The sequence below is a fragment of the Eublepharis macularius genome, chromosome 4 (assembly GCF_028583425.1).
Source record: "Eublepharis macularius isolate TG4126 chromosome 4, MPM_Emac_v1.0, whole genome shotgun sequence".
In the NCBI taxonomy this organism is placed as follows: domain Eukaryota; kingdom Metazoa; phylum Chordata; class Lepidosauria; order Squamata; family Eublepharidae; genus Eublepharis; species Eublepharis macularius.
The window spans coordinates 149123728-149140333 of NC_072793.1; the positions used below are offsets into that span (position 1 = coordinate 149123728).

General features: G+C 42.2%; 1 protein-coding gene across 1 annotated transcript in view; it reads left to right on the plus strand.

The window, feature by feature from the left end:
* Window positions 1–9796: 9796 nt before the first annotated feature.
* The window catches only part of FHIT (fragile histidine triad diadenosine triphosphatase), a 1476895-nt gene continuing 1470085 nt past the window's right edge, over window positions 9797–16606 (plus strand). The window contains exon 1 of the mRNA XM_054978165.1: window positions 9797–9815. The gene's annotated coding sequence lies outside the window, so the exon portion shown is untranslated. The remainder of the gene's footprint in view (window positions 9816–16606) is intronic.

The following is a 16606-nucleotide window of genomic DNA, read 5'->3' on the forward strand; positions in this document are numbered from 1 at the left end:
TAACAAGCTAAAGCTGGTACAAGGCACTCCTGGCCACAGCTGCCACCTGCTTATCCAGCAGTAGGACTGATTCCAGGAGCACACCCAAGCTACGGATTTGTTCCCTCAATCAGAATAAGACCTCATCTAGAAGTGGAGATACCTTAAATCTTGGGTCACTTTCATCTTCTTGGGATCAAACTTGTTTATTATCCCACATCCACTCCAACACTGTCCCCAGGCACTAGTTCAGGGTCTTTACAGTTTCCCTGGGATTTGTTGAAAGCTGGGTGACAACCAAAATCTACAGTTGACCTCGCCCAGCAGACAAGGTAGAAATGTGCAGGACCCCAGAGGACAGAGGTCAAGGAGCAATCACCCAGTACCACCTTCTGAAGCCACTGTTCAGACAATCCACTTTATACAGGAATCCTTGAAGTTGCCTAGTTACCAACAGTTTGATCATCTTGTTCGGGAATGGCATGTTCAAGACTATGGTATGTTCAATAAGTATTCAAATATCCTTGACCCAGGGTAGATTTTTTTTAGTAGTGGATGCACCACAGCCTGTTTCAAGGTTAGGGCAACCACCTCCCTCTCTCAAGGAGGCATTAACTACCTCTGGGAGCCAGTCAGCCCTCTGCCCCAGCAGATTTAAGCAGCCAGGAAGGGCAAGGATTATACAAGCAGATGGCTCAAACTTCCAACAAACTTGTCTACATCCTTTGAGTGAGTAAATGGCAGTTTGTCTCCTAGTATAGCTAGTTCTGTTTATCTGCTATTTTGGTTTTAATATTTGTTTTACTTTATAGTGATTTTATTTATTTATTTACTTACTTACAAGCTTTTTACCTTGCCTTTCTGCCCTCATTTAATTTGTTGTCATCCATGATTTTAAAAAAAATAAAATTCTTAGTTTTTATCAACTGCTCAGAAATTTTGTGTGGAAAGCAGAACAATTTTGTAAATACATAAATACAATTATGATATTTTTCCACCCGTACACCTCAGATGATTTATGTATACACCTTTAATAGTAAAGTGTGAATATGATAGACCGGTGATTGAAAATACCCGTACCTCCCAGGCATACCTATAAGGTTGCCTGTTGACTATACTCTCAGTGGACGTCCTAGGTTTGCTGTTGTGCAAGCGTGAAAAAGCTCAAGTTTAGATCTTTGCCAGAACTCCCTCCACTAGACAAGAACGTTTCATAGGACCAATTTGTTCTATTAAAGTCAACTTACATTCATTTTGAAATGTGAACAGAAGGAGCAATATGACAGGGCTGTTGAAATTTAAATGATCACATCCCCAGAAGCTATTTTCAAGGCAGCTATGGGGTTAGTGACCCTTATTTATCTCAATTGCATTTTGCATTTTACAGATTTGGGATACTGTATAGAGAAAATAGAAATCCTATTAAATCTACAGTTTGTGCACAGGAGAGGGGGATGGGGGAGGCGAGCTTGTGTCTCTGGCTGTTAGAGAGATGTCTAAATGTAGATCCAGAATACTTTGATGAATCTGGAGAAGGTCATGCAATTGATGGTGATATTTACAAGAGTGGCTGAAAGCTCGGGTGCATGAATATATCACATCATCAGCCTGTAGGCTTGTAATTTAAGAAGACTGGACCAAGAATACATCATGTTCATCCTTCGTATTTTCTCTTGTATTGACTGTACTGGTTGTAGCCCTCTGAATATGTCCCACTGTTAGGTAGTTAATTATATGTAAACTGTTATTTGGAATTATATATAAACTGGTTTTGTATGTTTTATAATTGAAGATCACTTTGTATGTTTGGATTTCAGGGATGGGGGAAAAAGTTCTGTACTGCAAAATTTATTTGTTCAAGATTTATACTACAAACTAAAGTTTTACATGACGGCGGAGACTTTGACTTGGTAGTTGACTTGGGCAGTTTGAAAAACTGTGGTCAGGAAGTTGCCTTTCAATCATATTAAAGAGGAACAGTTTATTATTATGCAAACAAGGTGAGCCCTTGATGTAAGGTAATTGTTATAAATCACTTTCAAGAGATTTGTATCTTATTTGAAAACTAATTGCTGAAAATACTAAATGTGAAACAATTCGTGTTGGACAGAAACAATCACTCCAGGTGCAAAAATAATTGTTTTCAATACTATGGTTTTTTTCCCCTGATGAATTAAAACATGAAACTGTTCCACCATAATAACAATTTTCTATTGTCTCTGTTTCTTTTGTCTTCCTATCTTGCATATCAAGTCTGGAAATTGCTTCTTTGGTGTAACTTATAACACCTGTATTCTCTTGCATAGTTTCTGATGCAATGTTTTCTATTTAATGTGTTATTATTGCCTTAAAATCCACTTAAAGAAAACACTTTTTATCCACATAAATCTGTTTTGTAGCTGGAAAAGATTATTTTAGAAAATTTAAAATTAATGATGATATTTGGGGGAGATGCAAGTAATTTAACAAAATCATATTGCTCTTTTTTTAAAAAAAGGAAAAAAATCTCTGAACGATTCCTTTTAAGGCCATTATATGAGAAACAGCTTCAGCCAAAAAATCTCTAGTCTGATTCATCCTTAAATCTTAACTGATGCCTTGTGAACTGGCCTATTTTTCCAAGAGGCAGGGTCGGGTACCAATATTAGAACTTTCTCCCTGTGGGCTGTTAAACCTTAGAACTGTTTATCAAGTACTGTCGGACTCCATAAAGTCTGCCACTGATTGGCTTTCCAACAGTGTTTGAGCATTATATCATCCGAAATGGAAAATATAACCAAGTCACGATGTGACAAAAGGCTCTTTGAAACATCCTGTGTAAAAAAGTTATAACAAATACTGTAACACTTGGAAGTAGACCATAATATTTCATGTACATAGTGGTTTTAACACCCGGATCTCACACATATTCACGCAGAGGTACGTATGTACTCCCAAGGAACTGTGCATAAGATACAGCCCTATAGTTAGGATTAGACATGGGCATGAACCAAAAAAATTTAACGAATCTGCAGTTCGTGGTTTGGTGCCGCCAACGATCCCGAAGTCATGAACCACAGCAGACATTTCCTGTTGCTGAACCGGTTCACGGTTCATGGTGCTCAGAACAGCCCCGGTTGCACTTAGAAAGCCCATATTCACAGGGAGTGTGTGCAGGCTGTCCTCCACCCAGCACCCAAGTTTGGTCAAGATTGCAATAGGGATCTTGGAGTTATACCCTCTCCAATCCGAGGCCCCCAGGAAACTCCCACAAAAATCCAAGCTCAATTATACTCTCTCTCTCCCCAAAGGCTAGCAAGTAGCAAGCAACAGCTCTCACACTCCACTGCTCGCTGAAAGTGAAAGCCAGCCTAGGAGTGTAGTGCTTTTTATAAGCTGAGGTCCCATAGAGCAACACAGGAGGTCTGTTTGGCCGTCAGAGCTGCCTATCAGGGTTTGCAGGGATGAGATTGGAGTGCCCGTGGCTAGAGAACACCCCTCCCCCTCCCTCCCCGGGTGTCTTCTCCCAACTTGTAATCACTTTGCAGCTCCATGGTTGGAAGGAAGACCTGCCGATCAAGGTAAGCTGGGCTTCGATTCGGGTTTCCAGGGCAACAGACGGAGCGCAGACAGTTCAGGCATTCCCCTGGCTCCATTTCCAGGGGAATTGATTGATGGCGCCTGACTGTCTGGCTTCCCGAACTGTGGTCAAATGCACTGAATCAGGCTTCTTCTGAACGCTGGTTCGTTTGCCGTGGACAATCACGAACTGCTGGATCGCAATCGCGCGATCGCCAATTTCATGGGTTTTTGAAGTTCGTAATGCGGTTCGTGCCCATGTCTAGTTAGGATTCCCTACTCTTAATTTCAGAAATTTCTGGAGAATTAGGATCAGTGCTGTGAGAGGGGTTTGTGGGGTTTGTAGAGGGGTGGGAACTCAGCAGGGATGTGTTGTCATGGAGTCCACCTTCCCAAACTGCCATTTCCTCCAGGGGACCTAATACTGTTGTCTGGAGATCAGCTGAAATTCCAGGAGAACTCTAGTTCCCACCTGCAGGTTGGCAACCCTCAATGTGGACCCCAACCTGACCAGCAACAGCCAGTATGGGTTCCCAGGCCAAGATTCCCTCTGGGCTCCACTTCATACTCCCTTGAACCAGCTCAATATCATATAATAACTAATCACACAATTTGCTGTTTGCATGAATAGTTTAGTAATTCAAGTTGGGGCCCAGCTTTAGTGGATGCCAGATGATGGTGTTGGTGGGGGATCTTTAGAATGTAAGAACATAAGAAAGCCCTGCTGGATCAGACCAATGGTCCATCTAGTTCAGCATCCTGTTTCACAGTGTCTGACCAGTTGTCCTGGAAGGCTAACCAACAGGGCATGGGGGCCAAGGCCTTCCCCTGATTTTGCCTCCTAGCACTGAGTTTCAGAGGTTTATTGTCTCTGAATGTGGAAGTTCCTTTTACTCACCATAGCTATTAGTCACTGATGTTTTTTTAACCTTTACCTTTACAATGGATCTGTCAAATACCCTTTCAAAGCCATCTATGCTTGTGACTATCACTACATCCACTAGGACTGAATCCTACAATTCAATTACTCTTTGAGTAAAGAAGCATTTCCTTTTGTCTGTCCTGTATCTATTTCCCATCAAATTCGTTGGCTGTCGCTGAGTTCTAGTACTACGGGTGAGGGAGAAAAAGCTCCCTCTATCCACTTTCTCCACCCCATGCATAACTGCACGTCAACTATTTTCCTGAACTTTATACGCTGAATGTTAAGAACAAGTTTAGTCTAAGGAAGATCCAACTCCTTCAGTTATCATTGAGAATGCATCAACATTAAGCAGCTGAAAGAAGAGGTGAGAGATTGGGGGAAAGTACCTGAAAGTCGTTGTTGAATTTATAGCCAAGCAACAGCAATGTCTTCCCTGGCTCCCTGCACCTCCAGGTCAATCATGAACTCTAGGAATTTTATCTCCTTAGTACCACCTCTCTGCAGCCTGCCAAATAAGACATCTAGTGTGGTATATCTGTATGGCTAGTTCTCTTGCAGCACCGACCATGGCTACCCAAGGGTCTATTGTTGTTATAACATTGGAGCATTCACCATTGCCATGAATTAACAGCTCTGCTGTGGCAGAGCAAAAGGAAGTCAATGGATGTCTGAACACTATAATAACATTTTGGCCATCACAGAACTGGCACAAAACTACCTTCATTTTGATAGCAGGATTTTTGTCCAGACGTGTTTGAAGAAGGGAGCTCTGACTCTTGGAAGCTTACACTCCGAAAATATTGATGTTCTATAAAGTGCCAGTGAATGAAAATCCTGCTATTCAACTGCAGTCCAACACGGCTACCCACTTAACTATCTTCATTTTAATAGCAAGTTCTTGGAAAGAGACGGCAGCAAGACAGCATAGATGATAGGCTGCCAACCCTAAATCTATTTCATATATTTTTGAAAATCATTAGAAGGAACAGTTTTCTCTGTCCCAGCCCATTGTCTGAATCACTCTTTTAAAACTGTATTGCTATAGTACGGTAGGTGTTTATTTCCTTTGTTTTCATGTAACTTATCTGCCTTTCCATCCAACAGATGTCATATTTGTGAAGAGTTGCCAAAAAACAATCTATGGACTGAGACACAATTCATAGTCTTGATGAAACATTTGTAACAGACAGTGTTATCAAGTAATTGGTTTCAGAGCCGTTAGCTGACGTTTAACCCAAGAGCTGGATTATTAGTAGCATTTTACTTTTTTTAAAAAAAAAAATCCAACTGTTGCTGCAACATTACACTACCCTTGTACTGTGCTGTTGTTATATCTTGCTGTGTATATTATACTAGGCAACCAGTTTTGTCAATCTTACTGAATTCCTCTGAACTTAAAGGGACTTTCATCTGAGTAAATATAAGCGAGGATGGTATCATAGAACATGCCTCACATGGAAACCTCAGCTGCAAATACTTGACTATATAGCATGCAATTTTGTCATTAGTACCTTACAGTTTGAAAACACAGAGAAATCAAGTGGCAAGATACTTGTTAACTGCACTGAGCCATTAAATATTAAAATGAATTGAAATCTCTACAAAATTAAGACAGGACATCTGTCTAACAATCTTGTGAAATCTGGAAGTGTAAAAATCTGGCCAAATTCATATGTACTAATTAAAGGGCTTTTTAGCCACTCTCCCGCTGTTAGTGTAAACGTGTGAAAAACAGACTCTTGGATCAGGAAGTGAATGGACTGAGGCCTGGACATGAAGGCTGATTTAAAATTGCACTTTAACTGTATTGTGCTTTGACAATACATGTGAAACTTCAGTATGAGGCAGCTGAGCTAATATCATAATTAGCAGAACCCAAGAAGAAACTCTATATTTTTAAAATTATGATTTTTTACCATTTTCAGCCCTTTTGCCATTTTGGGCCCAATTTTGGCCCTGTATAAAAGGCCAAGATTTGAGTTATTCCATGTAAGGGGGAGAAAAGCACAATCTTCCTAGAGTGATTGGAGGGCCTGGAGTAGCAAGGAGCTTGTCTGAGGAGGACTCCAGTTTGCTTATAAATGTATGCATTAAGATCTTAGGAACTATTGGAAAGAAAGAGGACTGACAACACCAGGCAGAGCAGAGTTACAGCCCCATTCATTCAACGTCAAGGGTCTGGTTTAAGGAAGTCAGAAAAGACTGTGAGACACCCCCCTCCCCAGTCTGTATATATATCTTATTATATAATTGAGTAAGCGTGTTTCAGACGACTCACTTTATACCCTGGTTCACCACCAGAGGGCGCTGCCGCAGAGGAAAGCCCAGGTAACTCACCATATCACTCCAGAAAACATGCCGTGGTGGGAAGCTCAGGCCAGGAACAGGAGTGGAGCAGGTGGCAATGCCCACCCCCACCTTAAACCAGCTAATATTAGGAGGAGAGAAGATGGCAATGCCCGGTCCCCTTCAACCAGCTAATATTAGGAGCGGAATTTTAACCTCTTATATCCATTTAGCTATACATTACACTCTAAAGCCAAATGTTCTCATATCAACTTGTGAACAGTTATATCACATGAAATTGTCATGTGATATAACTGTTCACAAGTTGATATGAGAACATTTGGCTTTAGAGTGTAATGTATAGCTAAATGGATATAAGAGGTTAAAATTTTGTTCTTTGAAACCACTATATTTTGTCCCTCCTGTATTGTATTCTCTTTTGACAGTGTCTTTTCAGGGGGGAGCCAACTTTGTTTAGTCCTTTCCACTAATATTAGGAGCAGAGCAGGTGGCAATGCCCACCCCCCACCTTAAACCAGCTGGTATTAGGAGCGGAGCAGGGGGCAATACCTGCCCTCTTAAGTCAGCTGGGATCAGGAGTGGAGCAGGTGGCAATGCACAACCCTGCCTTAACCCAGCTGGTATTAGGAGCAGAGCAGGGGGCAATGCCCACCCCCTTCACTCAGCTGGGATCAGGAGTGGAGCAGGTGCCATTGCCCACCCAGCACCTTCACCGGGGTGGGATCAGGCACAGAGCAGGAGGCAATTCCCTTCTTCCCTTCACCCAGCTGGGATAAAAAGTGGTGAAGGTGGCAATGCCCACCCCCTTCAGCCTACTGGAATAAGGCACTGAGCAGGCAGCAATGCCCACCGCATCTTCACCCTGTCGGAATCAGATGCCAAATAGGCAACAATCTCCACTCCCCCTTTAACCTGCCGGAATCAGGAGCAGAGAAGGTGGCAATGCCCGCACCCCCTTCACCCAGGTGGGATCAGGAGCGGAGCACGTAGCAAAGCCCACTACCCACCTTCACCTGTTGGGATCAGGCAAGGTCACCAGCAGAAAAGTGGAAAACCACCCGGGAAGTGAGAAAATATATCTGTATTGTAGGACAATAGCAATGTAATATATTCAATAATAGTACAGTGTGCAACAGTGCATTCATAACATTCCTAATATGTCCAAAATCCTTTGAATCTGTCCAAACAGGGGACTCAATGCCCCACTCCAGCAGTTTCAGGAACAGGGCAATTGTCCAATGGATGGATCAATTGTATAATTAACTGCTCAAACTGTAGCCAGCTAAGCGGCAGATTTCGTCAAACGACTTCCTCAGGAGCTGGAGGATCATATCACCTGAAACCATGAATTCACATGAGCCTTGGCTTTCGCGTCATTCCGTGGGTGTGGTGAAAATGTTTGTTGTACCAGAGATCAGGTGTGGAGCAGGTGGCAATGCCCACCCCCTTCTTTCACCCGTCGGGATCAATGACAGAGGAGGAGGGAATGCCTGCCTGACTGCTCTCCCCTTTCTAGAGCCCATTGTATTTTTTCCCACAATGGGCTTTGTTTCTAGTATACACATATATATACATATATACACATATATATACATACTGTATATACCTATATATACATACACACACATACATATACATACACACATTTATACACACATACACATATAAAATAATAACAATAATATTCGATTTATATACCACCCTTCAGGATGACTTAATACCCACTTATCCCCACAACAATCACCCTGTGAGGTGGGTGGGGCTGAGAGAGCTCTGAGAGAGCTGTGACTGACCCAAGGTCACTCAGCTGGCTTCAAGTGGAGGAGTGGGGAATCAAACACAGTTCTCCAGATTAGAGTCCTGTTATCTTAACCACTACACCAAACTTTACACACACACACACACACTTGAACAAAAGAAGATTTGAGGTTGCTTATTGATATTTTTATTAATGTAAGTATCACAGGGTGGGATCACACTGTCTAAAGACCTGAAATCTTTAATTGATGGATTTCTTTTGAGATCTTTCTTTGATCTGTCTTTTACAAAAATTATGTATTATATAACTCCTGGGGCATGAGGAGTTTTTAAACTTGACCTTCTGAAGAAGTTACAGCATCTGGTTAGGCCAGGGAGATTTGCATTGGCCATCAAGAGTGTTTTATAAAACAGGTTCGGAGTGCGGTAACTATGTAATTACCATGTATGTTGGATTTCCTTGAGAAATGTAATAAATTAATGATTCCTTTTTTTAAAAAAAACTTGACTCATTATCCTGTCATGTTTCATTATATATGAGTTTTATCCCACCGTTCCTCTAAGAAGATCAGCCATGGTGTAGTGGTCTCCTTCCCCAAATGTTCTTCTAAACTCTGTGAGGTGGGCAAGACTGAAAGGTGGTTACTGGCTAAGCAAGTAACTATCTCCCCAAGTCTCCTTGGTTCTGTCCCAGCACCCTACCAGCGTTGCCATATCTATTCCCCTCCCCTCATGTTGCCTTTGGATCTTAGCAACTTCATTTGTTCCTGTGTGTAACACTCTAGCTGTGGTAACAGAAGCGATAGTCTGTATCCCAGCATTTCTGCATATGACCACTGGCGCAAGTTGGAGTCCGTTTGGAGGGCAGCTAGTAAAACTCTCCACAGCTTGAACGCCTGCTTGCCTGCCATCAATGCGGAGGGTATCGGGGTTCCGCCTTTGCTTTTTAAAATTTTAGCTCGCGTCTGAAAAATGCGATGAAGTTGCAATAAATGCGATGCAGCCCCCCCCTTTATTTTTGCTCCGAAGCGCCCCCCCCCCAAATGGAAGAGCTTACGATTTGGTGCCTTTCCGCTATGCATTTGAATAACAGTTGCCACTTCGATACGTAACAGAGTTTCCTAAGACCTGCAGAAATAGCACAGGATACCCCCCAAACCCGCTCCCCCACACGAATGCGCATGCGTCTCCTTACGCGCCGCCGCTGTCCTCTTTTGCTCTTTCTCACCCCCCTCCCGGCGTTGCTTTCAGTCTAAAGCGCACGCGTAGTAGCTGTCAGAGAGTGAGCGTAAGTCTCCATTTTGTTGCTGTTCTGTTTCCACGGCTCCCCCACTTGAGAGGAGGGGCGGGGAAAGAGCTGGAAGGAGGGGGCACCCCGTGCTGTGGAGAGTGGAAGGGGCGAGCCACTGCCGGGTCTGGGTGGCTAGTCGTGGCGAGAAAATGGGGTGCAAGAAAGCAAGGGAGAACATTGGAGCTCTGCGTGGGTTCCGGTTTTGTCTGTTCCGAACTGCAGCTAACCGAGAACTTCATTGGAATGGCAGCTATATGTGTATTCCTAGGGAGAAATCCAACGTGTCTACTTTGTGAATACTGGCTGTTACTACTGTGGCACAAATATGCAGAGACACACGTGCGTGCATGCGTGTGTAGCCAGTATTACCTTGCAGGCGCCGTGGGTTTCCATATCACTTGGCTTCTCCGATTTATGCCGGTCACTGAATGGATATTGGTGAAAATCGTTTCCCACCCCCAAATCTTACTACGGTGGGCGATTTGATCTGTAAAGCCTGATGTCCTCATTCCTGTACTCGTATGTGGATTACATTTAAACTTCGCCCACAAGGGTGCATTCCAAGGACTGATTACTGCAGTTTGTATAACTAAATAGCGTGATTAAAGGACAGGAATTTGGCATTCTGCTCCCTTCGCTGTAAATTACCTCTGCCGCTTTCCCTTATTGGCTCTTCGAAAACTCTGACATGCTTGTTGCCCAGCCGTTTCTTATTTTCAGGAGCCTCCTCACATTCGCCATTTAAAAAGGTTCATAGAAATTCTGGTTCCTTCTTATAGATGCCCAAGTGCAATCACAGCCTTTTTGCTTTCAGTTTATCCCAAAAATCTACCATGTCCTTGCTTTGCTGTTGTTTTTGGAATATTGCTCCTTCCATATGTGCAGATTTATATTTATTTTAAAAAGCTGGTTTAGTCCACCTTGATTGCAAATGGGCAATAATGGTATAACTAGTGCTAATTTGTGTTCATTCAATAACCAAACATCCTTTAGCTGCTGCTATCTAATAAGGTTGTGCCCAATGATGGGAGTATGTGCTTAGTTACTGATGAAATAATTTGGGACTGAATCTACTAAATTTACTAGATTAGATTTGTTTTGGAAATGCACTTAGGTGCTCAAGTTATGCCATGTACTGAAAATAAAATTAGGAGAGCCAGTGTGGGATAGTGGTTACAGTGTTGGGCTAGGATTTTGGGAAACCCAGGTTCAAATCCTCTCTCTGCCTTGGAAGCTTGCTGGGTGACCTTGGGCCAGTAAAACAATCAGCCTAATCAGGATTTGTATGAGGATAAATTGGATGAGAGGAGAACTATGTAAGCCTATCAGTTTGGGTCCCCATTGGGGAATGAAAGGCTCGGACTAGTCTGGAAGGATGCCCCCTACCTTAACACTAGGGATCCCATTCCCCTGGTGGGGGTGGGGGATCCCCTCACTTTCACCCTCTATCGCTGCCACCACTTACCTGGCTGGCTGGCGGGGGAAGGTGCGGGAACAGGCTTCTCAGGCATACTCCCGAGGTGGCGCAATGACATCACTTCCTACTCCCATGCTTTGCAGCAGGCCAATTTGAGCCCCAGCCCATTTGGAGCCCAAATCGGCCCTCTGTGAAGCACATACACACCTCTGTGCCTGCACGATGGCGTCACTTCCCGGAAGTGGTATCATCGTACAAGTGTGGGGGCACATGTGTGAGGAGCATGATGGGAGCGGTGAAAAGGTAAGCACTAGTCCCCCCCCCCCACTGGGAGGGTAAGAAGACTTGGCAACGCTACTTGACACGGCTGATCTGGCCACCTTGGTTCACTCCATCCTCGGTAACATAAAGCCTAAACTACTGTAATTACATAGGTCACCATTCAAAGTCAGCTCAGAAATTTCACGTAGTTCAGAATGCAGCATTTCAGTTATTATCAGGAGCTAGGCAGAGCATGCATATTACTCCCATTCCAGAGTTACCCAGTTGGCTACCCATCAGTTACCAGGCTCAGTTCAAGGTACGAAACCCTTCATGGCCTTTGGCTCTCATATCTGCAGGACCACCTCTCCCTTTATGCTCAGCCATGGCAGATTGCTCATCTGACTAAGGGCTTTTGTAGATACCACCTTACAAATGGGCAAAATCAACAGGTTCTTGTACCTGTGCTTTCTCTGTGGCCTACTTGAAGAGGTCAGGAAAGCTCCCAGTCTTTTGGCATTCTGCAAACTATGCAAAACTATTCATCAGGGCTTTTTATTCAGGTAATAGGCCTGAACTATAAGGAAATGGTTCCAAGAGATGCACTGGAAAGGGATAGGGCCTGTAGACTATACTACTGGGTATTGTCTGTTGATGTAGCTATGCTCCTACTGGGTAGTTTCTGCATCATTTAATATGTCATATCAAATTACTTATATTTTATTACAGCAATGTTTCATCTCTGTATTCCTGTATTTGAATTTTCTGCTGCTTTTCACATTTCTGCAGGGGATAGCCTTTAGTATTGTTTGTTTAATGTCCCAGTTGATCTTATACGACGTAATCCATCTTGAACATCAATGAGAAAGGCAGACTATAAATAACATACATAATTTTTTTTTAAAAAGATAAAAAATCTGTTCTTGTTCATCATGTATTCTTGTGGGGCAAGGAGAGTAGTCCCCCCACTTATCCTGTGTGACTCTTCTTTCTCCCAGGCCCAAGTATTCATTTCTGAGAATGATTTTAATTTGAAATATACTTTCATCTCCCTATCTCAATATATAGCAGGCTGCTAGACTCCCGTATTCCTGGCTGACTGAGATTTCCTGTTTGTATGGTAAAAGCAACATGTCTGTTCAACGCTCTGCCATGCCCCCCCGCCCTCCCCCCGCTTTTGGAATTTTGGCCTGGCCGCATGGCATCTAGACTCCCTGTAACTTCTGCCCTGCCCCATGTTAGTAATGCAGGGAGTGGCTAATTGCTAGTTTTCCATTTCTTTGTCACCTCTCAGCTGTTATGTTTGGATTCCAACATTCTCTCTAAATTGCTTTCTAATCTGTCATACTTGGAGCTAGACAAATGGAAGCTAGCAGAGTGTGTGTTGGGAGGGGGGACTTTCAGGGAGAGGAGAAGGCTGTGCATGAGATGTGCATTGGCTGCCCCAACCTGAACACTGGCATTGAGAAGGAGAAGCAAGATAGGGCTGCCTATTTGTAGAAGCCTCTGCTGCTTAATCTCTTTTCTCCCTCAACGAGCCAGTTTGCTATAGTGGTTTAGAGTGGAAAGCCGGGTTTGATTCCCCATTCCTTCACTTGAAGCCAGCTGAGTGACCTTGTGTCAGTCACAGCTCTTTCAGAACTCTCTCATCCCCACCTACCTCACAGGGTGGTTGTCGTGAGGATAATAATTACACACTTTGTAAACTGCTCTGAGTGGGCGTTAAGTTGTCCAGAAGGGCGCTATATAAATAAAATAATATTATTAAAACAATTATAACCCGTAAGGTTTTATGGCTTTATAACTTGGGCTTTTATTTTGTCTTTCAAAACATAACTTGGATTGTGGATGGATCTGGACTTAGAACACCTTTTTTGTTGCTCCTTAGTAGCTGTGGCATTGTGTAGTCTTGTGGATTGGGATAACCAGTGAAGTTTGTTATTGATGTAGGCAACGGTACAACAGATTGGGTTAGAGCATCTTCATCTTCCTTCCTCCTCCAGCTCAACGACACTTGTGGTTTCCAGGGTAAAGGTTTTAATTAATAACAACCTAAAATTCTAAAGAAATAGCAGCTTTTGTGGTTGACTACCCACTGTTGGCATATGTTCTTTAGGTGAGTTGTGAAGGACCTAATGTGGAGTGATGGCAAAAAATGAAATGACAGTGCTGGCTTATGTTCTCCTTTTTTCTTTTTTTTCTGGAGTACAAAGTTAATTCTTTTCCTTGGTAAATTATTAACACTCCTATTATGAAAAGTTATAGGGTACTCATAAGAGCTTAAATGAAGAAATTAGTTAGTAAAAAAAAATTATAGTGATTCTGACCTTGGTGTGCATGTTTAAATAACACATTTAGCTACTAGTTGTATGCAACTATCATTTTTAAGATGCATTTAGGATGTGATGCAATTAATTATATAGAGAGCAATACAATTAATTTGAAAGGTAACATTCTGATACCTTCATCTATAAAGTTCAGGTAGAAGAATGATTGCTGACAATATGCCCTACCTCCAGGCAGATTTCCTAGTTATTCATTTTCAAATATGTGATTCTGATGATTTAAATAAGACATTCTAGAATATGTGGTGGGATGTTGGCCACTTAAGTTTCTATTGAATGATTGAAATGCCTAATGGAAAAATTGCATTAAGTATTTCACCTTCCACCCCCACCCCAGGGTAACATTTTTGCGATGTCCAACAGATACTGGTTTCCTTGATTTCATAACCTGCTTTTCATATTCCTCTCCAATGCATTTTAAGATATTCAAAGCACCTTTAAATCTTCTTTGAATGACAGCTGAATGGTACTCCTAATTTTAAAGTTACATTCTGTGCACTGTAAAGAGACCGAACATTCAAATTGCCTTTTTCCTTTCCCCCCTTCTTTTATCTGAATGGAGATTTGGAGTGCTCATGAAAGTTGAATGTAATTAACTTGTCAATTTTGCCCCTTCAGTGCATGTACATGCAGTGAAATAGATACGTAAGTGATCATTGCACATCAAAATCTATTCATGATTTGTGTACCTTTTTCTATACAGTAGGTTCTTTTTGTGCTGGAAATACTTAACTGTTTAAAGCAGTGTTGTGTGTGATATTTTCAGCTGCAGCTGGAATGAACCTGGTCTGCTTTCCCCAGTGTTACGTTTCCTGTGAAGAATCATTAATACTTAGATAGAGGAACACCCTGTAGAATATTACAATTTTTTGCTCCACATTAAATGCTGATATTGCAGTGCATGGAAATTCAGAAGTAATGGGGCCTAATTAAATTACTTAATCAACTCTCTTTAAAAAATGGTAATGGTAATTTTTAATTGGCTTAAATCTTCTGCGAGACCTAAATGAATAGACAGCAGTTTGGGAGAATGGTGGATCCTAGAAATTGTTACAAATTTCTAAATGAATCACTGGTTAAGGAGCAAACATCTGTCAAGTGTATCTAATTGAATGTAGACATTCAGAGACGAATGAGTTGTGTTCTTATGGCAGTGTGTGAGATTTCACATGCATAAATCTCGAGAGCTCTTATTTTTCTAGAATTTGGGAAGTAATCTTGCTAGTTTCAGTGACTTTATTGACACAGCTAATTATGTTGTCACATAGCTAGTGTTTCATTTATATCACAGAAAGTATGCTTTGAAAGCATTTTAGGTAGTTACTGATTATATGCATTTGCACAGCTCTGCCCTCTTGATTCACGTTTCACTACAATGGAGCTGTAGCATCATAACATGAGGTTTGCTGTGCTGAATCAGATAAATAGTCTATACAGCGTAGCGTTCTGTTTCCTAAGAATAGCCAACCAGATGTCACCAGGAGAGCCAAGCTGGGCTTGATGGTGAGTGAGATCCATCCTCTGTCTTAGCCCTTATCATCTGATAGTCAGAACTTTACTGTCATATTTCGTGTGGTACTTCTGGTATGGCTCATAGTCATTAATGGCTCGGTCCTCCATGTTTTACACTTGATCTTTTTGAAGAGTCACTTTGCTAGTAGCCATCACAATCTCCTAGGGCAGGGGTGGGCAATTGTTTTGGCTCGGGGGCCACTTTGTGGGAGAGGAGGTTAGTGGAGGGCCGCACCTTTTAAAATGATTGCATTCATTCGTTAACTTTGCATTTCAGAAAAGGTATAAATTGTATCATAAAAATCAATAAATATAAATTAAATAAAATAGTGGTAGTTTTATTCAATTTATTTATTGTGCTAATTTCATATCATCTATAGCTGCAAGCACATTTAATTTAAGATTCGGTTTAATGAGACAAATGTACCCTATCACAATTCTCTACAATTTTTTTGAAATCAGGAGTGAGATTGCTTGTTGAGATTTCAGTGCAACTTTCATTGCAATCCTAAAAAGACTGACTCTAATCTAAACCCACTGAAATCAATGGGCTTAGACTGGAGTCACTCTGCTTAGGATTTTACTGTTTGTTGTACAAAGGGCCATTCAGTTACACCAGCCTTATTACACAGCTTTGTCTCATTTTTCTTTTAGTAATAGGTATGGGGGGGACCCAGCAAAGTCACTATCTCTAACATACTTGTACAGTGAAGGTCCACTCATCAGATCTTTAAAAAAATGGATGCACAAAAGCCCCTGCTGGGATTCAAAACTTGTTAGTCTTCAGGGTACCACAAGATTCCAGCCTACTTTTGGCACCTTGAGAAGTAAAATGTTTTTATTCATCCTAAGCTTGCTTAGTAAGGATCCACTCTGAGCAGCAGCAGCAGATTCTTAAGGTTCAAGAAGGTAAAGAGTCCAGTAGCACCTTTAAAACTAACCACCTCTATTGTAGCATAAGCTTTCAAGAGCCACAGCTCTCTTCGTCAGATGCTTCAAGGAGTCAACAAAAGCCTCTGCATGGAATAAACATTTTCGCTCGCTCTTAAATTGCCACAGGATCCGCGTATGGGGTTTTTTTTTTTGCTGCAACAGACTAAAACAGACACCACCACCACCCCTGTTGCTAAGCATCCATTCCCCCTCAGCCGCGGCCGTCTCCCACCCACCGCCCCTCTTCCACCTTGAGGCCGCACCTGAAAGGCCTCCGGGCCTGCCCTCACCTTGCCAGCTCATGAAGAGAAGGTAGCGGT